The sequence below is a fragment of the Aedes aegypti genome, chromosome 3, assembly GCF_002204515.2.
Source record: "Aedes aegypti strain LVP_AGWG chromosome 3, AaegL5.0 Primary Assembly, whole genome shotgun sequence".
Taxonomy (NCBI): domain Eukaryota; kingdom Metazoa; phylum Arthropoda; class Insecta; order Diptera; family Culicidae; genus Aedes; species Aedes aegypti.
In genome coordinates this window covers 381,275,400-381,296,213 of record NC_035109.1, presented here as the reverse complement: position 1 = coordinate 381,296,213, position 20,814 = coordinate 381,275,400, and the positions used below count along the sequence as shown (strand labels likewise).

The 20,814-nt window shown below is 36.6% G+C and overlaps 1 protein-coding gene across 3 annotated transcripts in view; it reads right to left on the bottom strand.

Moving 5' to 3' along the window:
• LOC5569731 (spondin-1) overlaps positions 1–20,799 on the bottom strand; it is a 136,829-nt gene extending 116,030 nt beyond the window's left edge. The window contains exon 1 of one of the 3 annotated variants that reach the window (XM_021853052.1): positions 20,701–20,799. The gene's annotated coding sequence lies outside the window, so the exon portion shown is untranslated. The remainder of the gene's footprint in view (positions 1–20,700) is intronic. The other 2 variants (XM_001652905.2, XM_021853053.1) reach the window with 2 other exon arrangements.
• Between the last annotated feature and the right edge of the window lie 15 nt (positions 20,800–20,814).

Here is a 20,814-nt window from a genome sequence, read left to right as displayed (position 1 = left end):
AGCCTCAGGTTGAAATTCTCGTTAATGAAGATAATGATATTGATAATAATAATTTATTATTACGTAGTTGTCCAAAAATAACATGTAAAATACCTTCCGAAAATTCTCCAAGAATTCAGAAGCTCGTAGGGCCGTAGGCCAACTCCATAGGCGCCGTCTGGCACATAAATATTCCCAGAAATTAATTTGATCATTCTACCTAGAATACAAAGTAGGCTGTATTTGAAATTCATATGCATCTTCTCACGATTTCGAAATAATCACGGTTTGCAATATTAAGAAGGTTATGTATTCCGAAAACTGACAGCTACTTGACGACGTAATTCCTATCAACCTCGAACAAATTTGTAAAAACAAATGATCTAGTGGTCCGGATGATACATGGCACGAAAGGAATGACGTCACATGTTTACAATCAAATTTGATGTTTACACTAGTTAAGAGCCTGCCTTGTTAATTTTGTGTGCTGTGGAAATAATGAACCGATGAGTTCTTGGATTCTTAAGGATTCCTCTATGACATATATGGAGACTATCTTGGAGAAAATTATGCATGTGAATATTTAGTGCCTTATACAATTACTGGAAAAGTTCCTACAGGAATCTCTGAAGGAACTCCTGCGTTGACTCTTCAAAGCAGTCGAAACGATTAGCTGCGATTAGCGATTTCCTGTAAAAAAAACTTATAATAGGGACTTCAAACTAAAAATAGAAAAGCTTTCATCCAGTGTCTCAAGCTTCTTAGCTTATTTCTGGAATCATAAAGGATAATCTACTAGCAAACTTCTAAAATACTTGACCTGTAATCAACTAGAATTTTAAATATTACATCTTCAATCAGTCAATGTTACAAGGTTTGTATTCAATTATGGAACCATAAAAAACGAAAAGAATATTTTTATTTTGTTATTACTATCATCAACCCCTGAAAACAAAGTTTCAAAACATGATATTTTTATGAGTCAATGATCGCCTCAATACCGACTAATGGAGGTGTTACTGTTCGATGCAGAATTTAGAAATAGGCTTATTGAATCCTGCATGAGATATGGCTTCCATTGAAGAAATCTAGATCCAGAAATGCACCGACACGACGGTCCAATTTGCATAGATTTTCCCTACTCCCGCATCAAGTGGCTCGTTCTGCCTTCCGCAATTTGACTGCCGAATACAATGCAGATGACAGCCACAGTCAGTCGTCGAGGCAGCAACCCTTATCTTCTGTTTTCACTGCCGCCTACTATAAGGATGGGTAGATGTCTGCGGTAGGACAACCTCATTTTATGGATGAACAAACACCTTTGTCTTGTTATCCGTTGCTGTCGAAGCACTGACGTTTTCGGTTTTGGACTGACTTTTTCTGTCTCTTTTTTCGATTCTAAGTATTTGAACATCATAGACCAAAGCAACTTAATAAACCGACCTTACTCAAAAATTTGGAAATGTGAACCAATTTCCTTGTGTTTTTCAAACCTTATGACAAATCTTCAAAAACCAAGTGGAGTCCACTCTCGAGAAAAAGAGGTCTGACCAATGAAAGTACTACAAAGAATAATTCATTTTTTTATATTGGGAAAAATATATGGGAGTCAAAGATTTCGAAATTTGTAAATCGAATAAACTCGATTTCTACATTGGGACCTCTAGTATAATGTTCCCTTATTTTCTGCCAACGTCTACGTTCCTTACAAAGATTTCAAGAGCAGTCGATTTAGAGCGAGACAGAACGAACCAAAGAAAGCGTGAGGGAGATGGCCATGCAATCAACTTTTATGTTCGCTTAGTCGGAATCTGTACCTATTATGGGGTGTTCTGATGATGATTCCTTCTTCGCCATTGGGAAACGGCAAACCAAGCATGCACAACAAGTCCCGTTGAGGAAGGTTCAAGTGACTGTGATGGTTTCCGGCAGTAGTAGTGCCGGGGCTATACAAGACGAAAAACAGGATACCAAGAATAATATTTATTGAACGAGAAATTGAATAACTTTGGGGCTTTCACGTCAGCTGACCACGGGCGAGGAAAATTGGTTTCCACTTTCTGGCTTTCGTTGGGATTGTTTTCGGGTTTATTGGTTATCTCGTAAAACAAAAATAGTACTGGATGGAGAAAAAACAAGTTTTATTGAGATGGAATTCTGTCCGAATGGAACTTTTCATGGCCAACTTGAAGTCAGATTCGCCCGGACACAAAGTCAGCCATTAATTTAAAACAATTAACTGAAGTGACCCTTGAAACAGAAAACCATTAACTCATCATCCATGGCATACTGCGTTTCACATTAGCATGCGAAATTATAGCCGTTGTGGCATTTCGCGCTATTGCGCCATTACCAGCGAATTGTTAGTCGTCGTTGTGAACGTTGATTGCGCGCCACCGGAAACAATGTCTTCGATTTCAATTTATGTTAACGATGATGGGGATGATAATGCATTTTGATAGCAAAACACGAGCACCTATATAGTGGGTAATGAAGTGTGCTTCCGGAATCCGGATGTGCATTGTGTTTTTCAACGCCAACGAGCTTATTTATGTCTGGTGCTGTTTTCGAAATGCGATAAAGACACGAAAGATCTGATTTCATGTGATTAAGGGTTGGTTTTAAAGACTCATATCTATATGGATTGGTTGATTTGAATGACTGGATGCCTACGCTGACTATAAATAATATGAACAACATCCTCGCTCTATCACTCATTTCACAAATAAAAAAATGAAATACTGTTAGAATATCAGTAGTACATAAGGACGAGCACTAAAGTAGCTATTCAACTACTAAATTTTATTTAACAAGTTTTACTACGCAAAGCTTTATTTCGGAAAGAATTTGTTGCTCCTATGTCTGACGTTTCGACTTTATTTAACCTTTTCAAATGGATAGGATTTTATGATTTTGTGCCTTTGAAAAAAGTTAAATGATCTGTAAGCAATATCCAATCTTATATAGGAGACCTTATGTAGCCAAATAACGGTTCATGACTAACATTTCTGAAATACATAATGCCTCATAATAAATCAAAGTTATTTATACATTTTGTAATCATCTAGTTTACTCTTACTTATCATAAATCATTGGTTTGTTCACTCTTGGTACAAAAAGTGCTAAAGGTGAGCTATATATCCTCAGATATTCTAGAATTATTTCATCCACAATGCTCCATTTTTTTTCTAACACTCATATAGCTTTAAAAAACAGTGAAGCAAATTTCAAAAAAAAGGACCTATGCTCGAACACGGTCGGTTTGAAATTTTTATGCCATTAGCCCACATGTTACTTATTCCTTTAAGATTTCCTCCAGAATGGCTTTTTCGCATCTTCGGAGAACGTCTTGTGGGAAATCATACAGTTATTCATGGAACAATCTAAAAAGTTTTGTCAAGATTAATTTTTAATTGATTTTTAAATAATTACTGAAAGTATCTTTAAAAAAGATACTTTCAGTAATAAGAGGCACGTTATCGCCAATTGGAGAATTTGAGCATATCCAATGAATGAGAAACGTCTTTCCAAATCAAACTGAGGTAATGGAACTCCTGAAATTTTAATCAAATTGAAAACCAAAATCGGATTATGCAAGTGAGTTTCTTTGAGTGAGGTAACTAGAACAAAGTGCCCATTCAAAATGTTATCTACTTATTAATGAAACAAAGATGGTTCAGAACTCAAAAACAAAAAAAAAAAAACAGACTAAAGTTTTCCGGTCTGGATAAATTTACCGCAAACTTTTCGATTTACGGTAACGCCCAAATTTTCCCACCAAGGGTGTCTGCCGCATGAAGTCTTTATCCGCATTACAGGCAAAAAGTACGCTCGCCAATGTATCTGGAATCGCGTCTACACGGTAAAATTTTTTTGAGGAGAAAGGTGTTAGAGCTGCAAAGATAAATATAAACAATGCTTGTAAATTACCGTCAGTACAACTCTTACGCCTTGACAGAAATACCAAAGAATTATTAAGATTTCCGAGTCCTCTATATTCATCCGAAATGACATGGCTCATGACATTTTGAATAATATCTAGAATTTTGGAATAAGTATACTGCGATCTGTCACACTTGATTATTAGGGTCCAAATTAACTATAGAAATGGTACTTATTTTGACCCTGACTACTTCATCTCAATTTATTCTTCACGTTTCCATGGATAGCCTGGGGGATGCGAATTGAAAATCAACAAAAAGCCAGGCTGCTGTCAAACCAAATTTTCCATAAAAATGATCTGAGTATGCCTAGAAATGTACGGCCATGATTTCGTCACGCTAAAAAATGTTAAATAATGTAACATAATGACTACCAGTTTTTAAAGAAAAGATATGTATGTTCCAAATTATGCATTAGTCTTTTACAACTGTTCTACAACATGTTTCTTACTAACATACAGCCAGAAACTTTCTGATTAAGGCAATTTATTAGGTTAATTGCTTGCATTGAACTGATGAAGCTTTGTGTGAAGTAATTTAAGTGTGAACTTTGAATGTGGTTTCCTGCGAGACAAACAAACAAACAACGGTTAGCACTCGTGGAAAAGATTGTGTTCAATTGGAACGATCCAAATGTTCGAGTCCGCACCCCCTAGGTCCCTGCTTACCTCTAATTAGGTTGCTCAAAAACACATGACTTTTTATCTCCGTGTATGTTTAACGACTACCGAGGATGCTTCGCGTTGATTTATGCCGGTCTTTCCACCGACGAGGGAAAGCTACTGAAAAAAAGACAAGAGTTTTCCCGCTCGTAAAACCGCTCCATAACGAAAGTGGTTGATCTAATTTATGAGTTCTTAAGCTGTCGCTAGAAGAAATTTCCCGTCACTTGGCTGCGCCGTACAGGGCTTCATTATTTATGAAGGGCCCTGTTACATGGTGCACGTGGGATGAAGCGCTTATTTCGGGACAAATTTGACTATTAATCCATATATGAGATATAAGAACACTTTTACGAAACAAATTCAAATCTAGTAATAAGATGTTTATGATTAATCTCAAATATATCACATATTTGAAGTATTTTGGTTCTACCCTAAAAAATATTCAAAATTGTTTTGTCCATATATCTGGGATGATACGTCTAATTAAAACTTTCTATGACAATGAGTTGATTTTAGTTTGTAGGTATTTTAACGAAAAAAAAGCTTTAACTTGAAGTTGTGGCATTTTTTAAAAATTTAAACTGGAGAAACATGACCAATTTTCTCAGCATGGGATCAATCTAATTTTTGAACCAGTACGGCATTAGAAACGTGATCCCATAATCCTTAAAGACCACTTTACAAACTGAAAACTATTTAAAACAATGACCATAATTTTTTGCACGGGAGTATACACAGCAAAAAATACATTGTAATATTGATTATGAAAAAAATCACGTGCTCAGGTTGGATTCGAACCCACGACTCTTGTATGCTAAACGAGTGCTTTACCAACCAAGCTTCCGAGCAGTGTATACAGATGAGATAGAGATGGATGGATATCAGTTATGACTAGTGATCGTTCATATAAGAGAGATACGCGGAAGCTGACAGTTCTGTCAAAGTGTGAGCCAATCGAGCAGCGAGAGCTGTCAAAGCGTGAGCCATACGAACATGCGTTATGTTTGTTTTGAACTTTTCCTGAGGAGTAATGTAATCCGCTTGAAATTATTTCGGTGAAAGTTGTTTTACGTAGAGCAAAAAATATGAAATATTTACCTTTTTTGAATGTTTGTCAATGCGATATTTAGTTAGTGATTTTTTCTGCTGTTTATTAGTTTGGAAATGTAGCTCAAAGATCTATTACGGAACAAAATACACTTTTTAGCAATTAGAAAGTCATGTCCGTGTTACAATATTATTCTCGACGCCGAGCAAACTCAGCACTGCTGGTCTGTTGCCAAATCATTACATTTTACTTCCGCGAAACTCTCATATAAAAGATCACTAGTTATGACAAGTGTCTGCTTGATCTGTTGTCATTTAAATTCGGAACGTAATCTTCTGAGCTATTGGGCCACCAAGTGGTTCAGTAGCCTAGTTAATAAAGCACTCGTCTAGCATATAAGAGTCGTGGGTTCAAATCCTACCCTAGCACGTGGATTTGTTTCAAAATATATCCATTTTTACCAACCGTATTGAGTAAATGAATTAAAAAATACATGTGAATCGGATTACCAAATAACTCAATATATGTGTCAATCTGTAATATTACGTCAGCTTTACTGCACATCACTCGCGCCGTGGATATTATGTAAAACAAAACGACTGTAACCAAAACTATTCAACAAAATCTCGAAAAACTTGTCTTCTTTGAAAAGAAAAAATCTCGCAATCAATTTCCAGATGGTGCGTATCGTGACACACCCCCATTTCGCACAAAAGTATGGAGAAAAAGATGTCGCTTGCAATAATTTTTCTCCCATTTTTTTTTTTTCTTTCGTTGCCGTTGTTTTGTTTTACTCGTTGTTGCTGCGAAATAAGCTTATCAAAAGCATGCCATTGCCACCGAACCGCGTCGGGAGACGAGAAGGGGCAAACTTTTCTGACGGGTGACATAATTGAAGCAAGATGAGCTAATAGAAAAATTTCTTACCCTCTCTCTTTCTCTCTCTCTCTCTCGATCAGAGGGGTAAATTGTAAGGGAATCGGGGGTAAAATGTACTTTTGTGGCAAAACGAATCCAATTTTTGGGATATGTGCGAAGCAATAGGGATAGATCTTTCTTCAACATAAGATTTTTAAAAATAGAACCCATTAAAAATGTTCAATTTTTTCCCAAAATTTTCATAGGAACCCCGAAAAACCATCTTGCTTCGGTGACGCATATCACCCCAGATACTTCAATCAGTGAACAGGCAAAAGAGCATGGAATTGAGGGGTTTAGGGGCTTGGAATACGGCAGAAACATTATGACGCTTTATTGTGTACGTGCCGGAGCGTATCATGTAAAGCACAGGATCCATCCATCGCCGGAATGAGTTTGAGTACCGAAAAACTCGTGGTTTCTAGGAAGCGTGATGTTGCTATGGTGATGATATAATCAAGATATCTTACGTTCATATTGGGATAGCATTTTACTTGAATTTACAAGAAAATGTGTAACGAATCTTTTTTAACAAAATATGTCACATTATACCAAGGTCTCCACGAAAAGTTTCATTTACATAATAGTACGTAAATGGAATTTGTATACATTTCAAGCAACGCAGCTTCAGTGTAGCACATACTTATGAGCAGAGCCAAGGGATAAGGGTTAAATTCTGAGAAAATTGAGAGTATCTTTCACGCATCGCTCTAAGTAACAATCATGACGCGCAACACATCATGAGAGTCTGTCTGTCTATTACCCTAGGTGAATTTAGTTCAATAGCCCAGTTTCAAATAGATCTAAATGTAAACAATAGCGAATAAGTAAGGAAATTAGGGAAATTTATGCAGCACTATAGGATGATGTAGTGGTTATCACGGTGTCAACACTTTCTTTTACCGCAAAACCGGCGAATAGTGACGTTCCATAAACTGAATTGCACTGATAAAGCCAGAATTTTTTGATTAAAATAACAAAATGTATAAATGCACCATTAATAAATGAACATGTGCCCATAGTAATACATTTGCTCAATAGTAATAACATAATTATATCTATTACGTTTATGGTATTTTATCTGTATGTTTATGGTATGGATATTAGACTGATGCAAATTTTGAAGTTTTTGCTCCCCTATGCCTATACGATGTCAATTATGATGAAAATGATTCTCCCAAAATTTGAAGTGATTCGGAAGAAATTTGACTGTGCACACGCCATTTGAAGTTTGTATGGAAATTACTATGGAAAAGGCAAACCTTTTGTGTTCAGTCCTCTAACTGCTCGTCATAATAATCTATGGAAAAGTGAACACTCTCATCCCACGTAAAAACTTCCCAGCTATAACTTTGCCGAAGACCACATTTCGATGGGACGTAAGGATAATTTGTTATATTTGATAACAAAGTCTGTATCATGCTGAGATGATCATTCAATTACTTTCAGAGCAACACTGCTTTTTTGCTGTAGAACATAGTAGCCTGGATTACTTTGATCTATTCTTCCCGCCAGGAGCACCACTGTTGCCTGCCGAACAGTTGGTGAAGCATACCACAGGCAAACCAACTTTATGATGATGAATAACAATTTATCCTGAGGTCCAATCAAAATGTGGTCTTCGGCAAAGTTGTAGCTGGGAGGATTTCACATTAGAAGAATTTGTTCACTTTTGCATAAAATATTATGACGCAGAGATAGAAGGCTGAACACAAAAGATTGGCGTTTTCCATAGTAATCTCCATATAAACTTCAAATGGCGTGTGCACAGTAAAATTTCTTCCGAATCACTTCAAACTTTGGGAAGATGCTATTTACCACAATTCAAATCGTTTAAGTATAGGGGAGCAAACATTTCAAAATTTGCATCACTCTAATGGATATATTTATGATACAGAATTTTATCATAAATATTCATAAAGATGCTCCAAAACCTGTCGACAATGTTCCAAAAAAATGAACAATCTTCCATCAATATGTTGAACAAAAAAATTTTACATCTGCAACTATATATATCTGTTTGGCAACACTGGATGACCAAACATGAATAAGCAAATATGTGCACTGTTTTGATTTTGCATGCGATTTTGACTTGAGAAAAATAAAAACAGAAATTGTCAAAATTTAAAGGAAGGATATTTATCCAAAAATGGGCCTTCCTTAGCCGAGTGGTTAGAGTCCGCGGCTACAAAGCAAAGCCATGCTGAAGGTGCCTGGGCTCGATTCCCGATCGATACTGGATCTTTTCGTAATGGGAATTTCCTTGGCTTTTCTGGGCATACAGTATCATCGTACTTGCCACACGATATACCAATGCGTAAATGGCAAATTTGGCAAAGAAAGCTCTTAGTTAATAACTGTGGAAGTGCTCATATGAACTCTACGCTGAGAAGCAGGCTCTATCCCAGTGAGGACGTGATGCCTAAAAGAAAAAGAAGAAGAATTATAAAAATCGTGGGAAAATTTTATTAGGCATTTCTTGGAAGATATGTGAATAAATATGCTTGATGATTTCCTAGAGAATTCACCAGACAAATATCTCGTTAAATAAAAAAGGAACAGTGGAATATATCCGTACACCTCGTATAAATTTATTGCAGAATGCCTGCAGAAACTTTCAGTGGAATACCATTTCTAGCGGAGGAAATCCTGAAAGATCTTCTGGAGAAATCGATGGAAAAATCCTGGTGAATTTTAAGGAAGGTGCATTGGAAGATTTCGCGGAGGAATCTTTAAGAATTTGTTTTTCAATCAGCATACCAAACACCGGAAAACAACGCAGCGAACACTAGAAACATCGATACACCATAGACTATAGACAAAAAAGGGCGATGAAATGTGCATAATTATGAGACCCATAGCTTAAAACGTCCTTCTTTTAGTTAATGTCATCTATAAGACAGACAAAACAAGGAAGTTTCAAACTCAAGTTTTCTAAGCAAGCTAGTTCTATCATACGGTAGCTCATATATTGGATAATCGTAATATTTCTAATGGATTTTTTGAGTAAAGTTAAAAAATGTTTAAAGGAAGTCGAATTCAGTACGGTGGAAGGTAATTTGGCATAAAGTCGTTTGGCATAATGGTCATTTGGCATAAAGTTGTTTGGCATAATGGTCGTTTGGCATAATAGTCGTTTAGTCTGAAACCAAGGATTTCTAAAGATAGGGTAAGTGTTCCCTTAGTTGTGGGTGTTCCTATAGTTGTGGTAGTGCCGTTTTCACTAATTTCATTACATTATCCACAGAACTGACACAACCAATCGACGTATTGGCTTGTTGATACACGGAATAGTTGAAAACATCGTTCAGATTGCTTTAAAACTGATGAAATATCACTAAAATTGCTAAAACTGTTCTCGCTTGTACCAATAGTTGCGGTAAAGTGCTCCTATAGTGGAGGATCCCATAAGAAAACCACGGATCCCGCAACTATAGGAACACTAATTAAAAATATACCACAACTAAAGGAACAGTGTACCAATAGTGGAAGTATTATTTTTCACTGACATGCCGTGGATTACTACGATGAAATATTTTTTCTCATTAATTCAATGGTCGTTACTTCCCGTTACAGCATTAACATGTACATTAATTGTGCTTCTTGAATTTAGGCGGTTAAATGAAGTTCAATAGTGCTTAGTACCTCCACTATTGGTACATCTACCCTACATTCGTTTTTACGATTCTATTGAATCTTTCTGACGACAGAAGGCTTATTTTGGAATCCTCTGATACAAAATGACACTTTATTCAACAATCATACACTTTTAAATAAACGAAAGCATATTAGGAAAATTATTGACAATAGTGTTTCATTATTTATCTAGAATTCACCCTTCTCTCAAATATTATTTCTTCTTTTGAGTTTCGCAATTGGAATAAATTTTTGCTCTAAAGATTTAGATATATTTAGCGCAAAAGTTTGGGTTCACCCCTCAGTATGGTGTATCGTGCAAACGTTTGGGTACACCTGAACTTACTTAAATCTGTAAAATCTCAAACCAATCATGTACGCGCCATTATTTGCGCTCGAAAAACCTTTGAACTATTAAAATCGGTTGAAAAATGGCAGAGATATTGACAAAAATGATGTGCGTGTGGCTCTGGTGAACCCAAACTTTTGAACGATGACTTGACTGACTGTTTCATTGATTTTGAATACTTTCCAGATTTTTCCGCCAAAATTTCGTGGGGTCTCTTCAAAGAATATAAGATTACGATTCTAATGACACTTTGATTCAAAATTTTGGTCGACCCAATGCTGAGATGATTTTTCAGAGTGTTTTTTGAAAAATGTCACAACTTTAAGTAAAAATTTAGTAAACAATGTTCAAAAAATGTTTTTAGAAAAATACATACGAAGTAAGAATAACTCTTTGCCTTTCGAATGCGGCTTAACGAGTTTCAATTGGACGTGTAATCACAGAGATATGGACAGAACACTTTTGTATGTTTTTAGCGGGTGAGTGTATCAAACTTTTGCACGGGAGTGTATCTATAAAAAAAACTAATCCATTACTTTATTTCACAATTCGACAACAAATCAACAGAATCGAATAATTTACTGCCGGTTTCGTTTATTTTTCTGTCGTAGCTGGACAATGTTAATGAAGAGTTCTGTTTGATCTTTCGACCTTGACACTTGCTTTTGCCGGGGCGAGCGACGAGGGCAGGATCAAACATGTCGCGCGTTGGTCTAGTAAGTGAAAAAGTGGCGTGATCGGTGAGTTCGGTTGGAGTAACTGAAAAAGTGCCGCGATCGGTTAGTTCTGTTTGATCCTTCGACCTTGACGCTTGCTCCTGGGCAGTGCGTCAAGAAAGCCCGAACAGTTTTTATTTATTCTTTTTGGGTCGCGCGCTTATTTTTTTTTTCCTGAGTGCTTTTTTATAGCCGAGCAAACGAGTGAAGCCGAAAGTGGATTGTGGCTGCTCAGTCAAGGATAACCGATCAATTGGTGAGCTCGTTTCATGCTACTATTTCTAATCTATAAAATATGTATGACTGCACATTCAATCGTTACAATGGTGGGATGTAAATATGATTTTTCAACAAACTATGGATGGTTCGTCACTGTGAGTGTCGACACAAACTCTGATTCATGATTTATTTATGTTTAACATTTTTTTTTCAGAACACCTCTTATATACCTTTATTTTTGTAATTAAAAAAACTTTGAATGGTTCGACACTACAAGTGTAGACTTGCGAAAGGTTCACTTTATTCAACAAACTTTGGATGGTTCGCCACTGTAAGTGTCGGCATAAGAATAAGAGTGTTCTATGATGTTCCAACCAATCGAGTTTTTTGTTTCTTTTCAAATGAGTAAAATATAATAACACATGCTTTCGTCCTGACAGCTGTAGGAATGTTACATTTAGGTATTTGTTCAACAAACTTTGAATGGTTCGTCACCTCAAGTGTCGGCATAATTTTCCTCTACATAGAAATTGTTCATATCAAATGAAAATATTATATTTACGTATAAGCATGTATATATCTCACAAATCATTGTTTATCATGGTCTAATCGCTTATCAAAGTGAATCCTATGACCCAACGATCCTCCCCATTAACAAACATCCCTCCCAGTAACCTTTGTGGAGATGCAGAGGCAAACACGGTCTCCAAAAAGCAAAGGTTACACACTAACATTCCATCCCCCAATCCCACCTGACTGCAAGGACGTGGCCGGCGCCGTTATTGACCCTGTATAAATAGAGGCACTGAATTATGCACACTGAAGAAGATTATGGCCAATCCCAGCCGAACTTCTAGTTGGTTCTTTGTGCATTTTCACTGACTTCGGTCAATCACGGAATAGCAACCATTGATATGTGTAGTCAGTCTAAGCTAAGCTAAGCTAAGCTAAGCGTAGCTGGACAATGTTAATGAAGATAGGTTCTTCCATCTGAGACCACTAGTTGCTATATGAGAAATTATTTGTTTGACTTAAGTATAACCACAACTTTGATACTTTTAAACATATTTTTCACTAGTTTTCACCAATCCAATGCAATTTTATAAGATTGCTCCCTTACGATCATCTTGTTACTTAGTTTTTCAACGCATTTTTGGCATGTGTTCTGGTTTCAATCAGTTACGTGATTTTTCGGTAAAACATTGTGTTTATTTGAAATATATTTGTAAATAAGAGCAACTACAGGGTAAAGATAAACAGAAATATTTTGTTTGACTAAATAAATATTTAAATGACACAAAATTATGTCACGAAATAGTATACTAATAATATAATTAACACTCCAGTCGTCGCGCTGTTGTATTTTGTACAACAGTGTCGAAAAAACCTCGCTTTTCGTTCACAACTGCAGCGTGGTGGTTCTGACGGTGGCAAACCGTGCGACGACTGGACGGTTAATGTTTCCAGAAATTACATTTAAAATGACTATTTTTCCAGAAATTACATTTAAAATGACGAATTTTTTAATGTGATTTACACATACCGCAATACTAGGCAAAAAGCTATTTTCATTGTCCTATTATTGCGGTGTATGCTTTTTCTCAAAAATAATGAAATTTTATTCAAAATTCAATATCTTTCATGTAACTACATCCATACTGAACTGGTATACCCGCCGCATATAATTGGTTTGGTTTCAAACTTAAAAAAATCACGCTTATGAAAACCCGTCCGTAGATAGAGGGACTGGTTTAAAATATAGGCTTTTCTTGGTGCATCATTTTAAACTGTTCTTCTAACGATCAAAATCGTTTAATTTTCAAAGCATTTACCGTAATTTCGGGTGAAATTGATCACTTTTCACTGTTTTCCATGTCTGTTTTCTATGATGTTGCCAATTCCATACAACTTAATGCAGGTAAACAAGTATGACGGTGAGCCTCTTTGGTTTAGATACTGAAATTTTCATGCAGTTGAACATAGGCTATTCTTTCGAGTTAGACTGGTTTCATTAAAATTGGAAATAATTTAGTATAGATGGTCGGGTTTCACATTTTTCAAACCCAAACCCGACCCGTACCCGACTTATTTTATTTCTTCAAACCCGGACCCGACCCGAACCCGAGAAAAAAATAAAAAGCAAACCCGGCCCTGACCCGAACCCGCAAAATTTTCACTGTTCAAGCCCGAACCCGACCCGAGACCCGAAAAAGTTTTTTAAGAAAAACCCGAATAGAACCCGAGTTTAAAATGATGGTAAATTCATCGTTTCTGATGCATTGGGAAGCTTTCAGATTATCTATCTGTTCACAATGCTCACCAAATCCGACCCAAACCCGACTTTTTTCAAGCCCGAACCCGACCCGTATCTGATTTTTGTGTAGCTTTCAAACCCGACCCGTACCCGAACCCGAAATATTTTAAATTTTTAAACCCGAACCCGACCCGAACCCGTCGCGTTTAGTAAGATATTTTTTTTTCTTGTGATTATAGGCAATTTTTTCAAAAGAGAAGTATTTCTGAAAGTTATTAAAATTAAGGGTTAACTTAGGCAAGACGTCATTCCCATGCAAGGTTAAGATTGCAACGTGTGAAATGAACTCTACACCTGGGAGGGAGGCACAGATACTACACATGAAATACAGAACAACGTTTGTTTGAACTTCAAGATAACTCCAGCTTACCAACAACAATCAAGGCAGGCTTGGGGAAAATCGCTAGTTTTCTTTTGTTGTGTACTTTTGATCTTTCCTGACAAACATGGAAAAAGGACCACAATTTTCTATGCACTAAATATCCATTTTCACTGGAAAAAGTAGAACGATGCGTTTTTCAATGCTTTATATTCAATCAGACTGAAAGGTGCTCACGTGACATTACTTGCATTGTGTGCATGAATTGATTTTAATTCGATTTTTGTCACTTTTGATGAAATGCGAAAATGTGTTTTATCAGTTACGCGCTTTTTCTGTGTTAGTCCAATGTTTGAGATCTGGGCTCACAGTGACAATTCGTGACAGCCGAATCCCGGCTCACTTTGACGTACAGAAATTTTGTATTGGTTTCTCCCTCCCAGCTCTACACCATTGCTTGCGTATAGCAGTAAACCGGGCGACTCGGTTAACACATACATCAAAGAAGCTCACTGTAGGTATATGCGTTGAGGAAAGAAAAAGCCAAAACATGTGATTACTAGAATTACGGTATAGTATTCTTAGTACCATTCGAGGGATCGAATCCTGCAAACCAATCCTGCAAAAGAAAGAATTAGTCTTGAACCGTTTTAGTTACTGTAAAAAGCTGACTACAAACGCAATGCTGGCAGCTATTACCGCTAGCAGAGAAGTGAAAAATTGCTTACATTTAGGAATTAGCAATGACTTCTTTCAGCAATGACTGTTTCTTGAACTAACACTAAACAACTCAGAGCAATTCTCGCTGAAACCAGGCCGCCATCGGCACCCATCGTTAGAATTCCAATTTTATGTCTCTGATCGCTAGCTTTCGATAAAACTTAAGGGTGGTCCTTTTTGTTTTCTCAAATTGGTGGACCCCTCGTACGCCAGCTAGCTAAACAGTTTGCAAAAAAGCCCATTTTTTGATAAATCTTGGGTATTTCTTCACGTGATATGTCTCATATTTCCCTTGGAACACATACCAAACTTAATGGCATCGTATAGAGAAAGGATATAGCTTTCATTTGAAGTTAAAAAAAATCCGGCGGCCATTTTGAATTTGGCCGCCATCTTGAATTTTGTTAGAAAAATCGTTTTTTCACCATTAGCGCACCGCTCGTTTTGAATTCTGAGATCACCATCAGAAAGCTGAGGAAAAATTGCGTAAGATAGGCTACAGAAACTAGGTGTGCAATGGTATTTACCCTATGAAATGAACGATTTTCTAAAGCATGTTCCACGATTTTGACGTATATGGCGAGTGCAATCAATGCAAACATCATTTTTGGTACAACAAAGATACAAGTTTTCAATAGTTGGTGTATTTTTCGAGTCAGATGAAGAATAGGAGTATTATTTTGAGTGAAAAAATCTGGCGGCCATCTTGGATTTTGACGCCATCTTGGTTTTAAGTAGTAGAATGAGTTTTCACCTTGATAACACTCAACATGTTGAATTTTAATGCCACCGTTACACTTACTATTCTTCTTGTTCTTCTTTTTCCTGACGTTACGTCCCTACTGAAATAGAGCCAGCCCCTAAGCTTCAAAAATAAATTAACAAGTAGAATTTTTTAACGCTTATTTGCCACCTGAATGATTGTTCTGCATATCTGCGAGTTGAAAAATAGCATTAATTCTTTCATTTATTTGGTCTAAAACCATTGATAGAAATGAACAATCTGTTGAACAGCTAAAATAAGATAAGAAATAAAGAATCTGTTTGTTTTTTAACGGAGATCTTTAATTAATTAAACATGAAGAGCGCTGAGATGGTAAAAAATCATTCTACTGCTAAAAACTAAGATGGCGTCGAAATCCAAGATGGCCACCAGATTTTCCAAACTCAAAATGATTCACCTGAGTTTCGGCATTACGTCCACATTAGAACAAAGCCTGCTTCTCACCTTTCAATTTCGCTATTTTTCACATGCATGTTGGGTGTTAGTAAAAACAATACTTTATGATTCAGAAAATCAAGGATTTTTTTTGCTTAAAAATTTAAGATTTCCATTCTAAATTAATGCACTTTTGGAAATGTTTTACGTTAAAACTACAGATATTACCACAAAACTTACTAATGTCCCAACGCACAATTTATAAACTTCATTCGATGACAAAAAAGCATATGGTAAAAAAAATTTGTTTATTTCCCCTTTCACCCTTAAGTTTTATCGAAAGCTAGCGATCAGTGACATAAAATTGGAATTCTAACGATGGGTGCCGATGGCGGCCTGGTTTCAGCGAGAATTGCTCTCATTTATAAATCAATGATGATTTATCCTTCTTTAAGAATAAGCTGAATTAGCTCTTTGAAATCCAGCTTTGAAATTCATTACAAATGCATACTAACTATAGTTGACTATTGTTTTCAATTTCGGCCAAATGGCGTTCGGCCAAACGGCATTCGGCCAAATGACGTTCGGCCAAATTACCCGGAACCCGTCACTTAGGTGGTTACCACCAATCTGGTTGCTAGCGGTCGCAGCTGCATTTATGTGCAAAATATAATGTGACTATACAGGCAACTTTTATAGAAGAATGCATGAAGGGATCAGGAGGGGAAAATTTTTTATCCGGCTTAGTGAATGTTTCTAGAATTTCGAGTTTATTGAAATAGGGCTGTATACCATTGCTCTAGTTTCCAAACAAAATCTTCTTCTTTTTTTTAATTTTACTTTTCGAAGAGATCGATTAAAATCATATTAAGTGTCATTGATAACGTACTGGTGAAGCATCGTAAATACTTCAGACAGGGTTATGAAAATGTTGAAAATATTTTGATTTTTATGATTCACTCAACTCGTTTCGCTAAAGTGACCCTTATCGAAACGTAAAAGCAATAATTCAGCAAAAATGATTATGGAACCTTGTTTCATAAGTATTTAACATAGTATTATTCTCTGGAGTAGTACACGAAATATAATCGATTTTCGCAACCTTTCACGATGCAGAACGACGAAGGACGATGAATACTTTCTATTGAATCATAAACAGCAGTCGAAGAAAGTCGGAGGGCTGAGTAATTGGCTTCAGAGAAATCGATCATTGCAGCTACGCCCTTATGATACTGAACGCGAGAGTTGAACAAATATCATAATTTCGTTGAAGTTAAATATTTGGATTTATGACCTTTGGGGAAACCACTGTGCACTGGTTACAGTTGTGGATCAGAAGACTAGCCCTCGGTATCGGTAACTGATCCAGAAAACCAACACAAATTGGCATATAACTGAAATAGATTCATGCAAATGTATGGCCCTTATTTTATTTTTTTTTTTTTTTGTAGCGTAGCAGAAGATGATCTATGAAATTCTATTCCAAACAAAAAACTAATATTTTCTATCGAAAATTCTATAAGTTTCCCATTACATTTTTCCCTTTGGAAAAATCCTCCGATACACATAAATATTGTTGTTGACTGTATGAATAAGCAACTGTCTGAATCATTTCACGATTATTGAACTGACAAACATATAGATACACATGTTTGTAGTATACCGAATCAGTAATCAGTTTGTTTACGCGATTGAGTTGCAAGCTTCAAACTGCCTGCCAACAACCCCTAATAGACTAAAACTTGAACCTCAGTATGTACAAACACCATTGAAGGTCAATTCACAGACAAACAGACGTAACACTAACGGGATTTCCATCGACCACGCTTCAAACGATCATTACGAATTTTCTGTGTTCCATATTTCGTACACGCACGCAAACGTTTTCGTTCGTGTTCGACGTTTCCTGACCAGAACCACAAACAAAATTATAACACATTCCTATCAGCAGCATTTAAAAATAACAGAATTTGATAAAATTTTGTTATCAAGATGGCTTTGTTCTCAACTTGTTATATTTTTAGTAACATATTCATAACAGCATTTGTTATATTTTTGACATCGCATTTAACAGTATGCTGTAAATAACTTCCGATGTCATAAACAGTAATATAGTTTGCAATAATTTTGTTATTTTGTAACATCCTTGCAACACATTCTGTAAAAATTTTGATATAATTGTAACAGGGTTTGTTATATTTTAGTTTAATTAGGTTCAAATTTTGTTGGAATTTTTGTTATTTTAACTACTAACGGTACATGTTTTATAACAACTGGTGATAAAAAAAATCATATCAGGGGAACACATTCTGTTATAATCTTGTTTCTTCGGTCTGGCCGGGTTAGCACTAGCGCCTCCTGCTGGTCATAATCGTGTTTCAAGCAACATGGCCACCAGATGTTGATGGTATAGTATGGGCGATATTTTTTAAAGAAAATCGTTCTAAGTGTCTGTTTATCTGTGGTCAATCGTTACTTCGAAACAACAGAATCATTGCAGAGATGCAGACAGACGACGTAAATCAATTGAACTCCATTACGCTCCAATTGAATCACTCCCGTTTAGAACTGCATCCAGTTAATCAATCATCTGAAGCAGCTGCCAACTGGAATCACGTGCCCCGGTATCCAAGTAGCAAAAGCGTGCCAGTTGGTTTCAATCCCCTCCGGAGAAGCTCTTGATGATATTTCTGATGAGCCCCCCGTCGTGGTCATCGTCGGTTCAATCAATCATGGGCCTTGTTCTTGACACTTGTGGCCAACAACAACGGCGAAGCCGGCCGGTCGGATTCCGGTAAGATTGTAATGAACTCGATCGGGACAGTCATCACATGCTATCGATGAAAGAAACAATATTTCATTTCATGCACTGAAGACAATTAACTAATAAAATTGTTATTGGATCACGTTTCTCTAGTGGATCGAAATATTTTTTTAAACATTTTGAAATGAAGTGCTCATTCTTTGAATGGTGAAGAGGACGAGCTGTTTAATTTTCTGACAGCTAATAACATACATATAGTAGTAATTACTGAAACTTATTTGAAACCTGGATCCAAACTCAAAAGAGATCCAAATTTTGTTATCGTAATGATCAACTTGATGGGGCATATGATGGAGTTGCTATCATCATTCATAAGCGTATAAATTTCATTTATTTTTCGTCATTTGAAACCAAAATTTTTGTAACTATGAGTGTTTCTGTTTAAACACAGCTTGGTAAATATACTTTCATAGCTGCTTATTAGCCTTTTCAATGCACTTGGCAGCAAGTTAATTTGCTCCAAACTGACTTGTGAAAATTTTAATCGCAATAAGCCAATTGTTTTTTCATTGCTGACCTTAATGCCAGTCGCTCATGGAATAATCCGAAGGGTAATTCCAACGGCAGAATCTTATTTGATGAGTGCTCTTCGAAATATTTCTCAATGAATTTCTCAAATAAAATTATTAATAATATTAGACAAAAATCATTAAAATCTTCTTGTTGCCACGATTAATGCTTTACATATAGAAAGGGTTGAGTTTCGTTAAATTATTTGAAAGCATTTTATTTTTTCTCTTATAAGCAGGAGAAATCAACTCACCTGTAAAAATTCTAATCTGCTTCGGCCAATGAAAAGTAATATGTTGTGATAATGATAATAAAAGCTTAATTTAGATTTACCAAATTAAAATGAAGTGTAGCCTAACACATAACCCCTGAATATAAAAAATGTTTGAAATGATACTAGGTACTTAGTACTTAAAATAAAAGGTAGATATAGTACTTAAAATAAAAGTTTTGAATCAGTCTTCTAAATTCGACGCATTTTTTTCGGATTAGATTGCTCCGATAATTCTTGTTTGAATAACAACCTCAAGCATGAGCCAGAAAATGGAGATGCGTCACACAGCCGAGGTCAGGTCGCAAATCCCGCTGGAATAGGAACAAATCTCCTCGCTACATCAGCGACCGTGAGCGAGAACACTATTGATAACGTCTAATCCCAAACACTCCTGAACCCCCGAGCGACCCCTTCTCCCCATATAGCTACGGATTTCGAAGTGATGTTGCATGTCACGAGATTTACTGTAATCTACAATACAATTGCCTGCAGCTTGCTCGACACCCTCTCAGCACGCCTACTTCAACCACTAATTATTCCTGATTGGTGAAATTCTCGTATCTTCCGTCGAATGCTTCGAGGCGATTGAATTAATTCATCGCTCAAACACTTGTTTACGAAATTCACGCTTCGAGAGGCAGAGTGAAAGCCGGCAGAAAGCAGAAGCTATGAGATTGTACATTTTGCTCGCTATTATCAGCACAGAAAATCACACTTTACAGCTCTTCGAGCACGGTTTCAAGCACGATCTTCTTCATAGCCGCGAAATTCCAACGCTCACTACGATTTCAAATTTCATTCGTTTGTTTAATCTAGACGCCTTCTTCGATGTCTTCTGTATCATTTCTTTTTTATTTTTCACACGTTAGGCTACTAGATTGATTGCATCGTTTTCCTGGTTTCCTGTGTCTCGGTTTATCACTTCCCTAAATCTTAAAATCCCAAATCTTCGCACTGCGTTCCTCCCCTCCAAACACATACATCCAAAACCCAGCCACAAAATTGCATCCGATCGCATCGCACGCGGCCAGGTCAAGTTCAGATGCACTAAACTCCCATCACCCCCTTTCGCAGCATCCCATCCCGCCTTTTATATGAACCGCACTTACTTCCACACTACACACTGATAAGCTTCGAGTTCGCGCGTCCGAACGAAACGACGGTCAAAAATAAACTGAACTGGCGCTTGCCTTTGGTTCTGGGTCTAGTCTAGTGCCCTGCAT